Source organism: Schistocerca cancellata, chromosome 10 (genome assembly GCF_023864275.1).
Source record: "Schistocerca cancellata isolate TAMUIC-IGC-003103 chromosome 10, iqSchCanc2.1, whole genome shotgun sequence".
NCBI lineage: Eukaryota > Metazoa > Arthropoda > Insecta > Orthoptera > Acrididae > Schistocerca > Schistocerca cancellata.
The window spans coordinates 176,364,073-176,380,560 of NC_064635.1; the positions used below are offsets into that span (position 1 = coordinate 176,364,073).

Here is a 16,488-nt window from a genome sequence, read left to right on the forward strand (position 1 = left end):
TGTAATCTTTTCTTTTGTTATCTATATATATATATATATAAAGTCGTAAGCAGATGTTTACTTGTCACATGCAAAAAGTTTGAAGACGTGACAAGACACACTTTTCGCATGTCACAAGTAAACAACTGCTTACGACTTTCATTCATCTGACGTAATACAGGCACGTTAAATCTTTAGCGTTATGCGCTTCCGATACGAAACAAATGCTATACACTATATTTTTTATTTACGTTACTTTCACTGCAATATGTCTAGTTAACGAACTTTAAAGGAGATAAATGCAAGTAACGAATAATTTTTACAGCCACTGTATCAAATTTTCCTGTGCTGTACGTAGTAGGCTACTATGAGTATATTATAGCTGTAAAGAAAGGCATTTAACGAATGATTGCGCCATATTGTCTTGTGCTTTTGATTCGGTGAGTGTGTACTCCACTACTGGCCATTCAAAAGTCTCGCCCGCAGTTTGGCAGAAAAATGGCCGCCGTATCGTCCGGTTGGCCACTCTCTCCCCATACAGGCTCTCTAGATCAACCGACGCCGGTCAGTCTGCCTCAACCAGTCGCTTCTTAGTCGTGTGTGGCTGTTGTTACTCACGAGGTGAGTTTGTTCATGTCGCTGGCTGTGTTGTCTGATTGTATACTGCACATCTTGGTTTATATTTGTCTTGTGGTGTTGAGTGTAGTTTGCAACTTGATACCTGATCTTATTGTTGTTGTTTTGGTGTTCAGTCCGAAGACAGGTTTGATGCAGCTCTCCACCTCCCCCCTCCCGCTCCTACACTTCTCTCCAATACAAAATTGGAAATCCATTGATGTTTCAAAATGTGTCCTACCAACTGATCCCTTCTTTTGGTCAACTTGTGACACAAATTTGTTTTCTCCCCAATTTTAATCAGTACTTCCTCATTAGTTTCTTGGTCGATCCATCCAATCGTCAGCATTCTTCTGCAGCACCACGTTTCTCTTCTTGTCTAAGATGTTTATCATCCATGTTTCACTTTCAATAATGGATTCACTCCATACAAATACTTCCAGAAAAGATTCCCTAATGCTTAAATCTACCGGGTGATCAAAAAGTCAGTATAAATTTGAAAACTGAATAAATCACGTAATAATGTAGATAGAGAGGTACAAATTGACACACATGCTTGGAATGACATGGGGTTTTATTAGAACCAAAAAACTACAAAACTTCAAAAAATGTCCGACAGATGGCGCTTCATCTGATCAGAATAGCAACAATTAGCATAACAAAGTAAGAGAAAGCGAAGATAATGTTCTTTACAGGAAATGCTCAATATGTCCACCATCTTTCCTCAACAACAGCTGTAGTCGAGGAATAATGTTGTGAACAGCATGTCCGGAGTTATGGTGAGGCATTGGCGTCGGATGTTGTCTTTCAGCATCCCTAGATATGTTGGCCGATCACGATACACTTGCGACTTAGGGTAACCCCAAAGCCAATAATCGCACGGACTGAGGTCTGGGGACCTGGGAGACCAAGCATGACGAAAGTGGCAGCTGAGCACACGACCATCACCAAACGACGCGCGCAACAGATCTTTCACGCGTCTAGCAATATGGGGTGGAGCGCCATCCTGCATAAACATCGTACGTTCCAGCAGGTGTTTATCAGCCTGCCTGGGGATGATGCGATTCTGTAACATATCGGCGTACCTTTCACCCGTCACGGTAGCAGTTACAAAACCAGAATCACGCATTTCCTCGAAGAAAAAGGCCCGATAACGGTAGATGTGGTAAATCCAACCCATACCGTGACTTTCTCGTCATGCAATGGAGTTTCCACGACATTTCTAGGATTTTCGGTAGCCCAAATTCTGCAGTTGTGGGCGTTGACAGACCCTCGGAGCGTGAAATGATCTTCGTCAGTCCACAACACGTTATTCAACCAATCGTCATCTTCCGCCATCTTTTGAAACGCGCACACCACAAATGCCCCCCGCTTCACTAAATCGCCAGGTGACAGTTCATGATGCCGATGGATTTTGTACGGATAGCATCGGAGGGTACGCCCAAGTGCCAACCAAACAGTAGTGTATGGAATGCCGGTGCGACGTGCGACTGCATGAGCGCTGACTTCCCCGTGCATAGACGAACCCGCTACAGTCTCCATTTCTTCCTGAACTGTCTCAGCAGCATTACGCCTTGTGCTCGGTCGGCCACTACGGGCTCTATCGTCTAAACAACCTGTGGCTTCGAACTTCGAAATCATTTTCGCCACAGCTGCTTTTGTCAACGGACCTATACCCGTTCGAATCCCCTTCCTATGGCGATAGGATCGTAACGCTGAACTAGCACATTCCCCATTCTGATGATACAGCTTGACTAAAGGGCCTTTCCAGGCAACTTCAACATGCTGCGACTGCTGGCGCATCTGATTCTTTCTCTCTCTCTTTTTCTCTTTATTGTGATTTTGATCACCTTATACAAAGGCGGGCTGTCAGCAGCATAGTACGCCGCTCTTCAGCCTTGAGTTTTACAATAAGTATTACATATAGGTGGCACAGAGAATACAATAAAAACGGCAGGCAAAAAATGTAGACACTAAAAAACAAAAAAACATGGAGCCGTTCACGCTGGACGAGAAATATCACTAACACTAGTTGACACGGCGCAAATAACATGGATGACGGCGACGGCACACGTGAACAGTGGTGGCGTGACGTCGATAGAACACTAAACACAAACGAAGGCACACACACGAGACACTGATGGCGATGATCTCCGGCGCGCGAATGTTCACTGAGCGTGTGCGAGTCCGGGGACCTGCCAAGAGAGGAGGAGGAAGGGGAGTGGGAGAGGGGAGAGCAGAGATGCCATGGGCAGGGGAGATAGGGGGAGGGAGGAAGGAGGAGGGGAAGCCCAGGGGAAGAGGGGCGGAGGAAGGGGGATGGGGGAAAAGGAAAGAGAAGGGAGGGAGGGTGCCTAAAGGGAAGGACACAGGAAGTTGGGGGAGGATCAAAGTTGATAGGAGGGGTAGATGGAGGGGAGGAGGGCATCATCAGGGAGGGGGAGCTGGCAGAAGCCACCTTGGGAGAGGGTAAGGAGGGTGGAGAGATGGAGACCAGGTGGGATGTGGGAATACAGGTGCGGCAGTGCGGCAGTGGGAATACAGGTGCGGGGATGGGAGAAGATGGGTGAGACAAGCAGGTGAGGAGGATCGAGTTTGTGGGAGGTGTACAGGATCTGTATCCTTTCAAGGAAAAGGAGGAAGTGGGGGAAGGGGATGAGATCGTACAGGATTCGCATGGGGGAGGGGAGACGGATGCGATAGGCGAGGCGGAGAGCATGGCGTTCAAGGATTTGGAGGGATGTATAAAAGGTAGGGTGGGGGGCGGAGATCCAGGCCGGATGGGCGTAACAGAGGATAGGGCGGATGAGGGATTTATAGGTGTGGAGTATGGTGGAGGGGTCCAGACCCCACGTACGGCCGGAAAGGAGCTTCAGGAGACGGAGTAGGGAGTGTGCCTTGGCTTGGATTGTCCGGAGATGGGGAGTCCAGGAGAGGCGACGGTCGAGGGTGACGCCAAGGTACTTAAGGGTGGGAGTGAGGGCCATAGGACGGCCATAGATGGTTAGATAGAAGATTCTCTCTCTCATTACAGCTCCTTTTATACACGATTGCCATGCACAGTCCCTGACGTTTTGCTGTCCAGCGCCATCTGTCGGACATCTTGTGAACTTCGTTTTTTTTTTTGTACTAATAAAACCCCTTGTCATTCCAAGCATGTCTGTCAACTTTTACCTCTCTATCTACATTATTCCGTGGTTTATTAAGTTTTCAAATTTATACTGACTTTTCGATCATCCGGTATAATCTATGTTAACAAACTTTTCTTCAAAATGCTTTTCTTGCCATTGCGGGTCTACATTTTATATCCTCTCTACTTCGAACATCAGTTTTTTTGCTGTCCAAATAGCAAAACTCATCTACTACTTTAAGTGTCCGGTTTCCCAGCATCACTTGATTTAAATCGACTACATTACATTATCCTTGTTTCGCTTTTGTTGATGTTCATCTTATATCATTCTTTCAAGACACAGTCCAATTCTTTCAACAGCTCTTCAAAGTTCTTTGCTGTCTCTGGCGGAATTATACTGTCATGGGCAAATGTGTTTATTTCTTCTCCATGAACTTTTAATTCCTTTTTCAAACTTTTTTTGGGTTCCTTTACTGCTTGTTCAATGTACATATTGAATAACATCAGGGGTATGTTACAACTCTAGTCCACTCCATTTTCAACCACTGCCTCCCTTCCATGCACTTCGACTCTAATGACTGCTGTTTACAAGTTGTAAATAGCCTTTCGCTCCCTCTATTTTACTCCTGTTACCTTCAGAATTTCAAAGAGAGTATTCCAGTCAACTTTGTCAAAACCTTTCTCTAAGTCTACAAATGCTATAAATGTAGGTTTGCCTTTCCTTAACCTATTTTCTAAGATAAGTCGTTGGGCTAGGTTTTATTCGCGTGTTCCAATGTTTCTCTGGAATCCAAACTGATCGTCCCTGTGGTGTGCTTCTGCCTTGACTTAGGTTTGCTGTAATTTTTGTCTTGTATGTTAGATAACAAACCGGAACATTTCTCTCAAACTGACTAAAAATGGACGTAATTTGGGAAGCGAAAACCTAGACACTTCTCTTAAGCTTGAAAAAAGTGAATTAATTAATGAAAATATTTTCTCGGCTTTGTTATTACTACCGTGTGTAGCTATACCAAAATAAAACGGACATTCTAACTGTCGTCGCATGTCTAACACTGATTTCACAATTAATGTTGAGCTTGTTCTGCCCAAAGTCACGTTTTTTGCCGATTCGGAATCATTAAAAAGTTTGGAGCGTAATCTACAGGTACAATTTACTGGTTTCAAAGACATAGTGTGTTTAAACTTTACGACTGCACATTGCTAATTCCGCTGCTGTTACTAATTTGTCCTGTTTAACTTAATCTGAAACAGAGTAACTGTCCGTTTTTCTAATGTGCTTGCGAGTACACGTTTGATTTACCCTTTACGCTAGCTAAATAATTAGGAATATCTGCTCTTCCTCCATGTGCAGTGGAAACAACACAGATTCTGCTTCACAGTCACTTCTCCCTCGTTTTACGAGGAACCATTTTTCTTGTAATGAACAAGGATTTTTGCCGAGGAGCTTAAAACTTTTTATGCTGTTTATTTATTTTACCCTCCAGCATACAGCATTCGTACACACTTAATAATACTGTCTCATGCTATTCTTTAAAGAAACGTTTAGCTTTCATTGTTGGGTCAGCATTGTTGCGTGTATAAGATAACTTGGTTTGCTGAAAATGCATTATCTGCCTGGCTTTATAGCTGTTTGACAGTATGTACACTCCTGGAAATGGAACAAAGAACACATAGACACCGGTGTGTCAGACCCACCATACTTGCTCCGGACACTGCGAGAGGGCTGTACAAGCAATGATCACACGCACGGCACAGCGGACACACCAGGAACCGCGGTGTTGGCCGTCGAATGGCGCTAGCTGCGCAGCATTTGTGCACCGCCGCCGTCAGTGTCAGCCAGTTTGCCGTGGCATACGGAGCTCCATCGCAGTCTTTAACACTGGTAGCATGCCGCGACAGCGTGGACGTGAACCGTATGTGCAGTTGACGGACTTTGAGCGAGGGCGTATAGTGGGCATGCGGGAGGCCGGGTGGACGTACCGCCGAATTGCTCAACACGTGGGGCGTGAGGTCTCCACAGTACATCGATGTTGTCGCCAGTGGTCGGCGGAAGGTGCACGTGCCCGTCGACCTGGGACCGGACCGCAGCGACGCACGGATGCACGCCAAGACCGTAGGATCCTACGCAGTGCCGTAGGGGACCGCACCGCCACTTCCCAGCAAATTAGGGACACTGTTGCTCCTGGGGTATCGGCGAGGACCATTCGCAACCGTCTCCATGAAGCTGGGCTACGGTCCCGCACACCGTTAGGCCGTCTTCCGCTCACGCCCCAACATCGTGCAGCCCGCCTCCAGTGGCGTCGCGACAGGCGTGAATGGAGGGACGAATGGAGACGTGTCGTCTTCAGCGATGAGAGTCGCTTCTGCCTTGGTGCCAATGATGGTCGTATGCGTGTTTGGCGCCGTGCAGGTGAGCGCCACAATCAGGACTGCATACGACCGAGGCACACAGGGCCAACACCCGGCATCATGGTGTGGGGAGCGATCTCCTACACTGGCCGTACACCACTGGTGATCGTCGAGGGGACACTGAATAGTGCACGGTACATCCAAACCGTCATCGAACCCATCGTTCTACCATTCCTAGACCGGCAAGGGAACTTGCTGTTCCAACAGGACAATGCACGTCCGCATGTATCCCGTGCCACCCAACGTGCTCTAGAAGGTGTAAGTCAACTACCCTGGCCAGCAAGTTCTCCGGATCTGTCCCCCATTGAGCATGTTTGGGACTGGATGAAGCGTCGTCTCACGCGGTCTGCACGTCCAGCACGAACGCTGGTCCAACTGAGGCGCCAGGTGGAAATGGCATGGCAAGCCGTTCCACAGGACTACATCTAGCATCTCTACGATCGTCTCCATGGGAGAATAGCAGCCTGCATTGCTGCGAAAGGTGGATATACACTGTACTAGTGCCGACATTGTGCATGCTCTGTTGCCTGTGTCTATGTGCCTGTGGTTCTGTCAGTGTGATCATGTGATGTATCTGACCCCAGGAATGTGTCAATAAAGTTTCCCCTTCCTGGGACAATGAATTCACGGTGTTCTTATTTCAATTTCCAGGAGTGTATTATACGCAACTGAGTTGAAAACGACTACAGAGTTCGAAGATGTTCGATGAGGGATTTTGCGAGCATTAAAATATTTGACGTAATAGACTGAAATGCAAAAGAAACTGGTATAGCATGCATATTCAAATATAGAGATATGTGTGTGCGCGGGGTCTTCCTCCCGTGTTGGCACATTGGAATGTGAATGTATAGTGCGAGAGGACTTACTGTCCTCCCCGTGTATCCACTCACAATAACTACACGGAACAAGTTGTCTGGTATAAGTGTTTATTACATTAAACTTTACAACTTGCACAGGCAGCGCGCCAACTGCGGCTCCTGGCTTTTAGCTGGAAGACATACACGCCCATCCGCTACGGGGTCTCGCAGCTACCTGGCTCGGCCGCTACAACGGCTAATCCTACCTGCGCGCACAAAGGACCTGGGAGATCCACTTCCGCACGTAGTTTGCAAATTCTTCCGACAGGGGGCAGACTATACTGGACAGTCTGCCTGCCCAGTTTGAAGCTGCCACTAGATGGCAGTTGGAGTGAGTAGCGGAGTCCAAACAATATGTAATCAGGTGGAATAAGGCACTGCGGTCGGCAACGCATATATAAGAGAACAATTGTCTTGCGCTGTTGTTAGATCGGTTACTACTGCTAAAATGGCAAGATTTAAGTGATTTTGAACTGCAGTTGTAGTCGACGCACGAGCGATGGGACACAGCATCTCCGAGGTAACGATGAAGTGAGGATTTTCCCGTACGACCATTTCAGGAGTGCACTGTGAATATCTGGAGTCCGGTAAAACATCAAATCTCCGATATCGCCGCGGCCGGAAATAGATCCTAAAAGAACTAGACCAACGCCGACTGAAGGGAATCGATCAGTGGGACAGAAGTGCAACCCTACCGTAAATTGCTGCAGATTTCAATGCTGTCAGCGTGCGAACCGTTCGACGAAATATCAATGATATGGACTTTCGGAGCCCACTCGTGTACCCTTGATGAATGCACGACACAAAGCCTTACCTCTCACTTGCGCCCGTGAACACCGACATTGAACTGCTGATGACAGGAAACATGTCGGATGAGTCTCATTTCATATTTTACGTGGATGGACGTGTACCGGTGTGGAGACAACATCTGCGTGTCAGCAGGGGCTGCTCAGGCTGGTGGAGGCTCTGTAATAGTGTGGAGCATGTGCAGCTGGAGTGATATGGAAGCCTTGATACGTCTAGATACGACTCTGACAGGTGACACGTACATAAGCATCCTGTCTGATCACCTGGAATCATTTACTTCTTGATGCAATAATTTACCAACAGCCGTATGTATTGTAGAAATTTATTTTATTTTATGAACTTCTAATTGCTACCAGTTTCGGCATTACATTGATGCAATCTTCAGGCCCCACTCGTCGTAGTCGTAAAATCGCTATACACGGAAGGAGCCATATAATTGGATCCGTGAATCAATCGGCCGGCCGCGGTGGTCTAGCGGTTCTGGCGCTGCAGTCCGGAACCGCGGGACTGCTACGGTCGCAGTTTCGAATCCTGCCTCGGGCATGGGTGTGTGTGATGTCCTTAGGTTAGTTCGGTTTAAGTAGTTCTAAGTTCTAGGGGACTTATCACCTAAGATGTTGAGTCCCATAGTGCTCAGAGCCATTTGAACCATTTGAACCGTGAATCAATCGTCCTGCAACAGCTCTTCATGGCCAGGCAACTCATTTATGTCCATTGTGCATTCCGACGGACTTGGGCAATTCCAGCAGGACAATACGACACCCCCACACGTGTAGAATTGTTACAGAGCGACTACTGGAAAACTCTTCTGAGGTTAAACACTTGCCACCAAACCCCCCAGACATGTATAGTATTGAGCATATGTGGGATACCTTGCAACACGCTGTTCAGAAGAGATCTGCCCCCACGTACTCCTGCAGGATTGATGGTGTCAGTTCCCTCCAGCACTACTTCAGACATTAGCCGAGTCCGTACCACGTCGTGTTGCGCCACTTCTGCGTGCTCGCGCGGGCGCCCTACTCGATATTAGGTAGTTGAAGTAGTTTCTTCATTGTCTCTTTGGCTTGCATTGTCATTGAAGCTTAAATTGTTTACGTTGCCAAGTGTAGTATGTGACAGAATACGACACGATACGTGCACTCGTTCCTGAGAAAACCGGTTCTTAACAGTCGGAAACAGGTGGATAACGAAGTGATCTTATAAGGGTTCCATTTTTACCGATTTAGGTACGGAATCCTAAAAAACGATGGTGAAATCTGAAAACAGTGAACCAAACAAAACAGGCGGCGGGGGAAACTGAAAGTCAAGAGATGCAAAATGAAGAGGACTGGGCAAGTGACAGAGGAAAAGATAAAGGAAAATGCAAGCCGCCTAGATGCAATGGTGACGACAGACGTCGGAGTGGGAGATGATGAAGTGGCGTTAATTCGTTCAGAATACATTCAAGCTCTGTCTGACTGATTGTGCGGCGAGAATGTCAATTCAATAATTTATACACTCTGTGACGATTGCCGTGAAGCACTCGTTACAGATTCATCATCATCGTTTACCAACTCCAGTTTCCCGGCTGTGGTTTACAAGCGCTCCCCATCTCCTTCTCTCTTCGTACATTTTCTGTTCCAGGGCAGCTTCCCATTTGGCACAGTCTCTGTCCAGCATTTTCTTGGTCTTCCCCGTGCTCTTTTTCCTACGAGGTTAAAGCTGAAATACCTTTTGGCATGTCTTTCCATGTTCATTCTCATTATATGCCCATACCAGTGCAGCCTGCGTTTCTTCATGACACTGGTGACAGGAAGCTCAAGACCAGCTATTCTATTCACCTTATTCTTGATTTTGTTCTTTCTAGTTGTGTGATTCATAGTTCTAATGTATTTCATTTCTGTTGCCAGAATTCTGCTGAGGTCTTTGTTTAGTAGGGTACATGTTTCTAAACCATCTATTAGGATTGGTACGAAATAGGTGTGGTACATGTTTGCTTTTGCTTTTAGTGGCATTTTATCATCCCAAAGAAGAGTTCTGATTTGATTGTGAAAATTAGATGCTTTCTGTGTCCTGCTCAGTATTTCCTGCTTATTTGTGTTGTCTTTCGAGATCATGCTTCCTATGTGCTTGAAATGCGGAACGGATTCTTCTTTGACTCCCTAGAAATACATTTGTGGTTATTCCTTGCCTGTTGATGGTCATTTCTGCTGTCTTTGTTTACTTATTTTTATTCCGAAATTTCTGAATGTGTTGTTCCACTCATTTTCTTCTGTACTTCAGCTTTTGTCTCTCCCCATAGTATCAAATCACCAGCAAAAACTAAGGCATTTGGTTCGCTGTCTATTTTCTTGATAGATTTTATGATCTTGTCCATTAATATTACAAACAGGACTGGTTACAGGGCACTTCCTTGTGGGGCACCTCTCTTTTTTTCAAACTATTCTGATAGTCTGTTGCCTATATGGACACAGATGTAACACTTTTGGTATAGCATCTTGACTTTCCCAAGTATGTCCTTTGGCACCTTTAGGTCTTCCCAAGCATTTTCCAATCTTGTTTGGAGGAACACTGTCACACGCTTTTTCAATCTAGAAATACAATTACAAGATTCCTTTCACAGTCTCAGTACTTTTCTGTCAGCATTTTTGCAGATTCGTAAACGGTGTTTAACATGGTTATAGACAACCAATTCACCGCCTGAAACCCTGACACACGGCATAATAACATTAAATAAAAATATAACAGTTAACCCTTTGCCAGGGCGAACACTTCATGCTCCAAGTTTGGTGATACCAGTCGCTCAGACCAACACAATAAACAATTCAACAAACATTGTATTTATTAGTATTTCAATTAGAAACAACAACAGAACTTCTCTTCAGTCATTTTCCTTCATTTTAGGGGCTGTTTATAAGTAAATGTGGCAGTAAATGGAAATTAAATAAATGTCATGCAAGTCTGGTCAAATAATTAATATGTAACATACAGTAGCATATAACTAAAAAGCTAAGGATATTGAAGAAATGCTTTTAAACATTTGCACACAGTATCATCAGACAATGTAATAAATTTAAGAAGCTCTGAAGAAACAGAAAAATTACTTACACAGTCACTAATTATTTGACACCTTACACCAAACCTCAGTATGTTCAGGATGCATGTATTTTTTGCACTTCCTGCAGTGATTTTTGTTTCCCTGTTTTGTTTTATGTACATACACGGCATCTGCTTAAGGCGCCGGTTGTCTCTTGGTCTTAGGCAATTTTTGATCTGCTTTGCAGTCCTCTGAAATTATCCCAGGCAGAAGACGTGGAATATTAGTCATTGCTGATCTAGGAAGAAGATGACTTTTTATAAGGGTGCTTGCTACTTCGCAAATAATAATAAAATTGCAAAGATTTTGAGTTGAACATACCTTTTAAATAGCTTTAACAATGTTTTAGCACTACAAAGTTATTGTGGTCGGTCTAGGGCAGCAGTTTTTAAATTTTTCCGTCGTGCTCCCCTTCTGAGACGTAACTTACGCCCTCCCCCCTCCGTTTTTCTTTCCATCCTCAACACGTCGCATTCTTGGCACAAAAACGGCCACGATTTCTACGAGTATTTACTTCTGTGTAAATGTTACAATTATCAATTACAATAGCAACAATAATAAAATTAGAGGGTGTACTTCGACTACATCAGCCATACACATTTATTTTTTAAAATTATCACACATTTGTACTTTTCAAAGGTGGTGAAAGTTGATAGTGACAACTGGTTTATGAACTATGTCTATGTGTACATTTATTGGAACTGAGCAAATGTGTATATTTCAATGCAATTGTTTTATAAATTAGTTCAAAATTAGTTGGTTAATTAAAGTTTAACTGTTTCCAGCTATGTTGGTTTAAAGCATTCAGAATGTTTTAATCACGTCGTACAAATGATGATAAGACAATAGCTAACACTTAAATACCAATTTAAAAACTTTTATATTCACAGGCGTGCCAGCTCTCCCGATTTAAGCGGGAGACTCCCGATTTTTCCTTCTTCCTCCCGATCCCCCGACAGTGAAGACCGATCTCCCGATTTTCAGAGCAGTTTCAATACTGTCCTTACTATTTGAAAATCCTGCGCCTTCGATATATTGGTGGATGACAAAGTATGGCTGCTACTCGTCTATGTTAACTTGGTAGATTGGTGCGGTGGCTGTCGGGAGCGGCAGTAGCCTTAGCTCGCGCTTCGTATCTACAAGGAAGTAAGGAACTTGCCGTTGGCAGCGTTCAGAGACAAATGAATATCTTTCAACTAGTACCAGTTTCCTCCGCTTCTGGTAGCACCAGCGCAACCGTAAATTTATCGTGGACAAGGAGTCGTCGATAATTGTTCCAAGCGAAGTGATTAGCATTGCTGTGTCTAAAAGACAGTGTTGTCAAGTTAGGGGATTTCTCCCTAAATTTAGGGGGAATTAAGCTGCCTAGGGGTAAGTTAGAGAGATAAATGTTTCAGGGGGAAAAATCTTTAGGGTTACTTCCCTCCCCTCCCCGCCCCTCCGCTCGACAATTTCATTCTTGACTCCCGTTTACCGCCCCACTACCCCGCTTGCTTAACCGACGGTGTGATAAATTATTTAGGGGAATTTGAAGTGCAATATAGGGGGAAACGCTGCGCGAGGGTTGGCATCACTGCTACAAGACCATTGTCTAGAACGTAGGATCATTGTGTTCTCAGTTCTGTTGCGCGATTATAATATACGTTAATTTGTTTCCTGGGATCGTAATTTCCAACTGTAATTTTCTCGAGAGTGTTTCATTTGAATGTGTGTGAATCCAAAGAAACATGGAGAGCTCATCATTCATATTCTTCAGCATGTTGAATGATAAATTATACAGTCCGAAGGCTCAGGTATGCCCATTATTTAGTATTTACATGTAATTGAATTGTTACAGTTATTGAATTATTGCAACTTTAATCGTCAGGGACGTGTTGTAATTCACAATAGTACACCGCTAAAATTCTCCTGATTTTTCTCTTTTGAAAGTTGGCATTTCTGATATTCAAACTGATCACCCAAAAAGGAAATAAACAAGATAAAAAAATGTACATAGTTCAAAATTCGGAAATTTTATGACATATGCACATTTAGTGCGACGTGTACTTGAATTTTTGAAGAAAGCAGATTCAGTCTTGGTTGGCTCTTTGAAACAGCAGCTTACAGATGCCATTCCAGCTGCAGTCGAGCAGATGTTTTGTCTTGATTAATGCCATTGCCGGAAATGTTGATTCATACAAGTAAGCTGCTGTGCAGGGCAATAACACGTCCACGGTCTTCTTGCTAAATTGGGACATTAGTTCCACCGTCTGCACCAAAAAAATTTCAAGAGACTTCGATTTAAATTAATTTCGTTTCAGAGTTCTATTAGATCCTCCTGCAAGTGGTCTCTTGATCGTATTGAACGAACTGTCGATCCAGTCATATTCAGATGAAGGTTCTGGAAATTTGTCTTCGAATTGTTGACGGAGGGTTTCGAGCTGTACTAAGTCCATTCGACTAATTTTCCTTTCATCCAACTCACTTTTCTTCACGAAATAATTCAGTCAAGAAAAAATCTCGCGTTTGCTCTTCTCTGTCAGCATTTTTCGAAGTGCATCTATTCTCCTATAAATTAGCACTTCGATTAGAAAGGTAATATTACCATTTCAGTCTTGAAGTGACACGTTAAATCATCCAGTTTCTCGAAACCGTCGGGCAAGTAGCACGCAGGAAGTATAGGGCTTGTGTTCAATAGGAAAAGACGAATAAGTTCATCCTTCAGGGCCATAAAGCGACGAAGAATTTTACCACGAGACAAAACAACGCACCTTCATGTGCAACAGAAGCGAATCATGAGTGGAATCCATCTCCTCACAAAGAATGGAAAATAGCCTAATGTTTATAGCTCGTGCTTTCACAAGATTTGCAGCACTGACTGTGTATTTCAGCAAATTATTGACATCCGGTTGTACTACTTTCGAAGTCAACGCCTCCACGTACATCATGCAATGTGTGACTTTGCAGAAGGGGAAACACCACACGATCGTGGTCAAAAAAAAAAAAAATAGATATCCGATATCACTACTGTGAAGCTGCGGACGAGTTTTGGACTATCTTGGTGATATTGGAATTCGATTTTTTATGTCAGTGGCTGTTCTATCAATACGACGAACCACGGTTATCACTTGCAGGTGGTATCAAATTCAGACTGTCGCCAAACCTTTCTCCGTGCACTATGTCGCACATTTTGATGGCTGCGGGAAGAAGTATTTTCTCACAAATAATGGGATATGATTTGAATTTTACAATGAAGTAGGATACCTCTAGGGATGCACTTAGCGCTTTCTTGGGAGTTGGAACCTGTTTTTGGAGGAATCTGACAGTGTCTTTCAGTTATTGCCCATGATGCTTAAAATATTCGCTGGGTTTACACTGGGATGAAAAAAAGTCACGGGGCAGCTATTTGGACATATACGAATGACGGTAGAATCGCGTACACAGGGTATAAAGGAGCAGTGCATTGGCAGAAGAGTCATCTGGATACAGCAGATTCACGTGTAAAGGTTTCTGACGTGATTATGACCGCACGACAGAATTAACAGGCTTTGAACGTGGAATGGTAGTCTCAGTTAGCGCATGGGAAGTCTATGGGGAATTCAATATTCCAAGATCCACAGTGTCAAGAGTGTGCTGAGAATACCACATTTCAGGCATTACCTCTCACCATGGACAACGCAGTGGCCGACGGCCTTCAAAAGGGCTCTAAGCACTATGGGACTTAACATCTGAGGTAATCAGTCCCCAAGACTTAGAACTACTTAAAGCTAACTAACCTAAGGACATCACACAGATCCATGCCCGAGGCAGGATTCGAACCTGCGACCGTAGCAGCAGCACGGTTCCGGACTGAAGCGCCTAGAACCGCTCGGCCACTTGACGACCGAGAGCAGCGGCGTTTGTGTACATCTACATCTACATCCATACTCCGCAAGCCACCTGACGGTGTGTGGCGGAGGGTACCTTGAGTACCTCTATCGGTTCCCCCTTATATTCCAGTCTCGTATTGTTCGTGGAAAGCAGGATTGTCGGTATGCCTCTGTGTGGGCTCTAATCTCTCTGATTTTATCCTCATGGTCTCTTCGCGAGATATACGTAGGAGGGAGCAATATACTGCTTGACTCTTCGGTGAAGGTATGTTCTCGAAACTTTGACAAAAGCCCGTACCGAGCTACTGAGCGTCTCTCCTGTAGAGTCTTCCGCTGAAGTTTATCTATCATCTCCGTAACGCTTTCGCGATTACTAAATGATCCTGTAACGAAGCGCGCTGCTCTCCGTTGGATCTTCTCTATATCTTCTATCAACCCTATCTGGTACGGATCCCACACTGCTGAGCAGTATTCAAGCAGTGGGCGAACAAGCGTACTGTAGCCTACTTCCTTTGTTTTCGGATTGCATTTCCTTAGGATTTTTCCAATGAATCTCAGTCTGGGATCTGCTTTACCGACGATCAACATTATATGATCATTCCATTTTAAATCACTCGTAATGCGTACTCCCAGATAATTTATGGTATTAACTGCTTCCAGTTGCTGACCTGCTACTTTGTAGCTAAATGATAAGGGATCTATCTTTCTGTGTATTCGCAGCACATTACACTTGTCTACATTGAGATTCAATTGCCATTCCCTGCACCATGCGTCAATTCGCTGCAGATCCTCCTGCATTTCAGTACAATTTTCCATCGTTACAACCTCTCGATACATCACAGCATCATCTGCAAAAAGCCTCAGTGAACTTCCGATGTCATCCACCAGGTCATTTATGTGTATTGTGAATAGCAACGGTCCTATGACACTCCCCTGCGGCACACCTGAAATCACTCTTACTTCGGAAGACTTCTTTCCATTGAGAATGTAGTTGTCAGTTCCAACAGACAAGCAACACTGCGTGAAATAATGGCAGAAATCAATGTGGGGCGAACGACGAACGTATCCGTCAGGACATCGTAGCGACATTTTGTTTTAATGGGCTGTGACAGCAGACGACTGATTCGGTTGGCTTTGCTAACAGCATGGCGTCACCTGCAGCGTCTCTGCTGGGCTTGTGACCATATCAGTTGGACCCTAGACGTCGGGGAAATCGTGGCCGCATGAGTCCCGATTTCAGCGGTAAGAGCAGATGGTACAGTTCGAGTGTAGTGCACACCCCACTAAGCCGTGCATCCAAATAATCAACCAGGCACTGGGCAACCTTATGGTGGCTCCAAAATGGTGTGGGTTGTGTTTGCATGAAAGGGACTAGGTCCTCTCGTCTAAATGAAGCAATATTTGTCAGGAAATGGTTATGTTCGGCTACTTGGAGACCTTTTGTAGCGATTCATGGATTTCATTTTCCCAAATAACGATGGTATTTTTGTGGATGACAATGCGCCATGTCATTGGTCGATGACTGGTTAGGATACCCTGGACAATTCGAGCGAATGGTTTGGCCACCCAGATCGAACATTTTGGGACGTAATTGAGAGGTCAGTTCGTACACAAAGTCATGCACTGACTTTCGCAATTATGGATGGCTATAGAGGCAGCATGGCTCGTATTTTTATAGGCTCCACACAGTCGTTGACCAAATTCTCCAAACAAAGAGCGTATTGTGGTCGTGTCTTATTATTGAAAAGATTGTTGGAACAGCCT

General features: G+C 44.6%; 1 protein-coding gene across 2 annotated transcripts in view; it reads left to right on the forward strand.

The window, feature by feature from the left end:
• Positions 1-16,488, forward strand: part of LOC126106503 (uncharacterized) — a 154,187-nt gene that overhangs the window by 18,923 nt on the left and 118,776 nt on the right. The gene's annotated exons all lie outside the window — the stretch shown is intronic.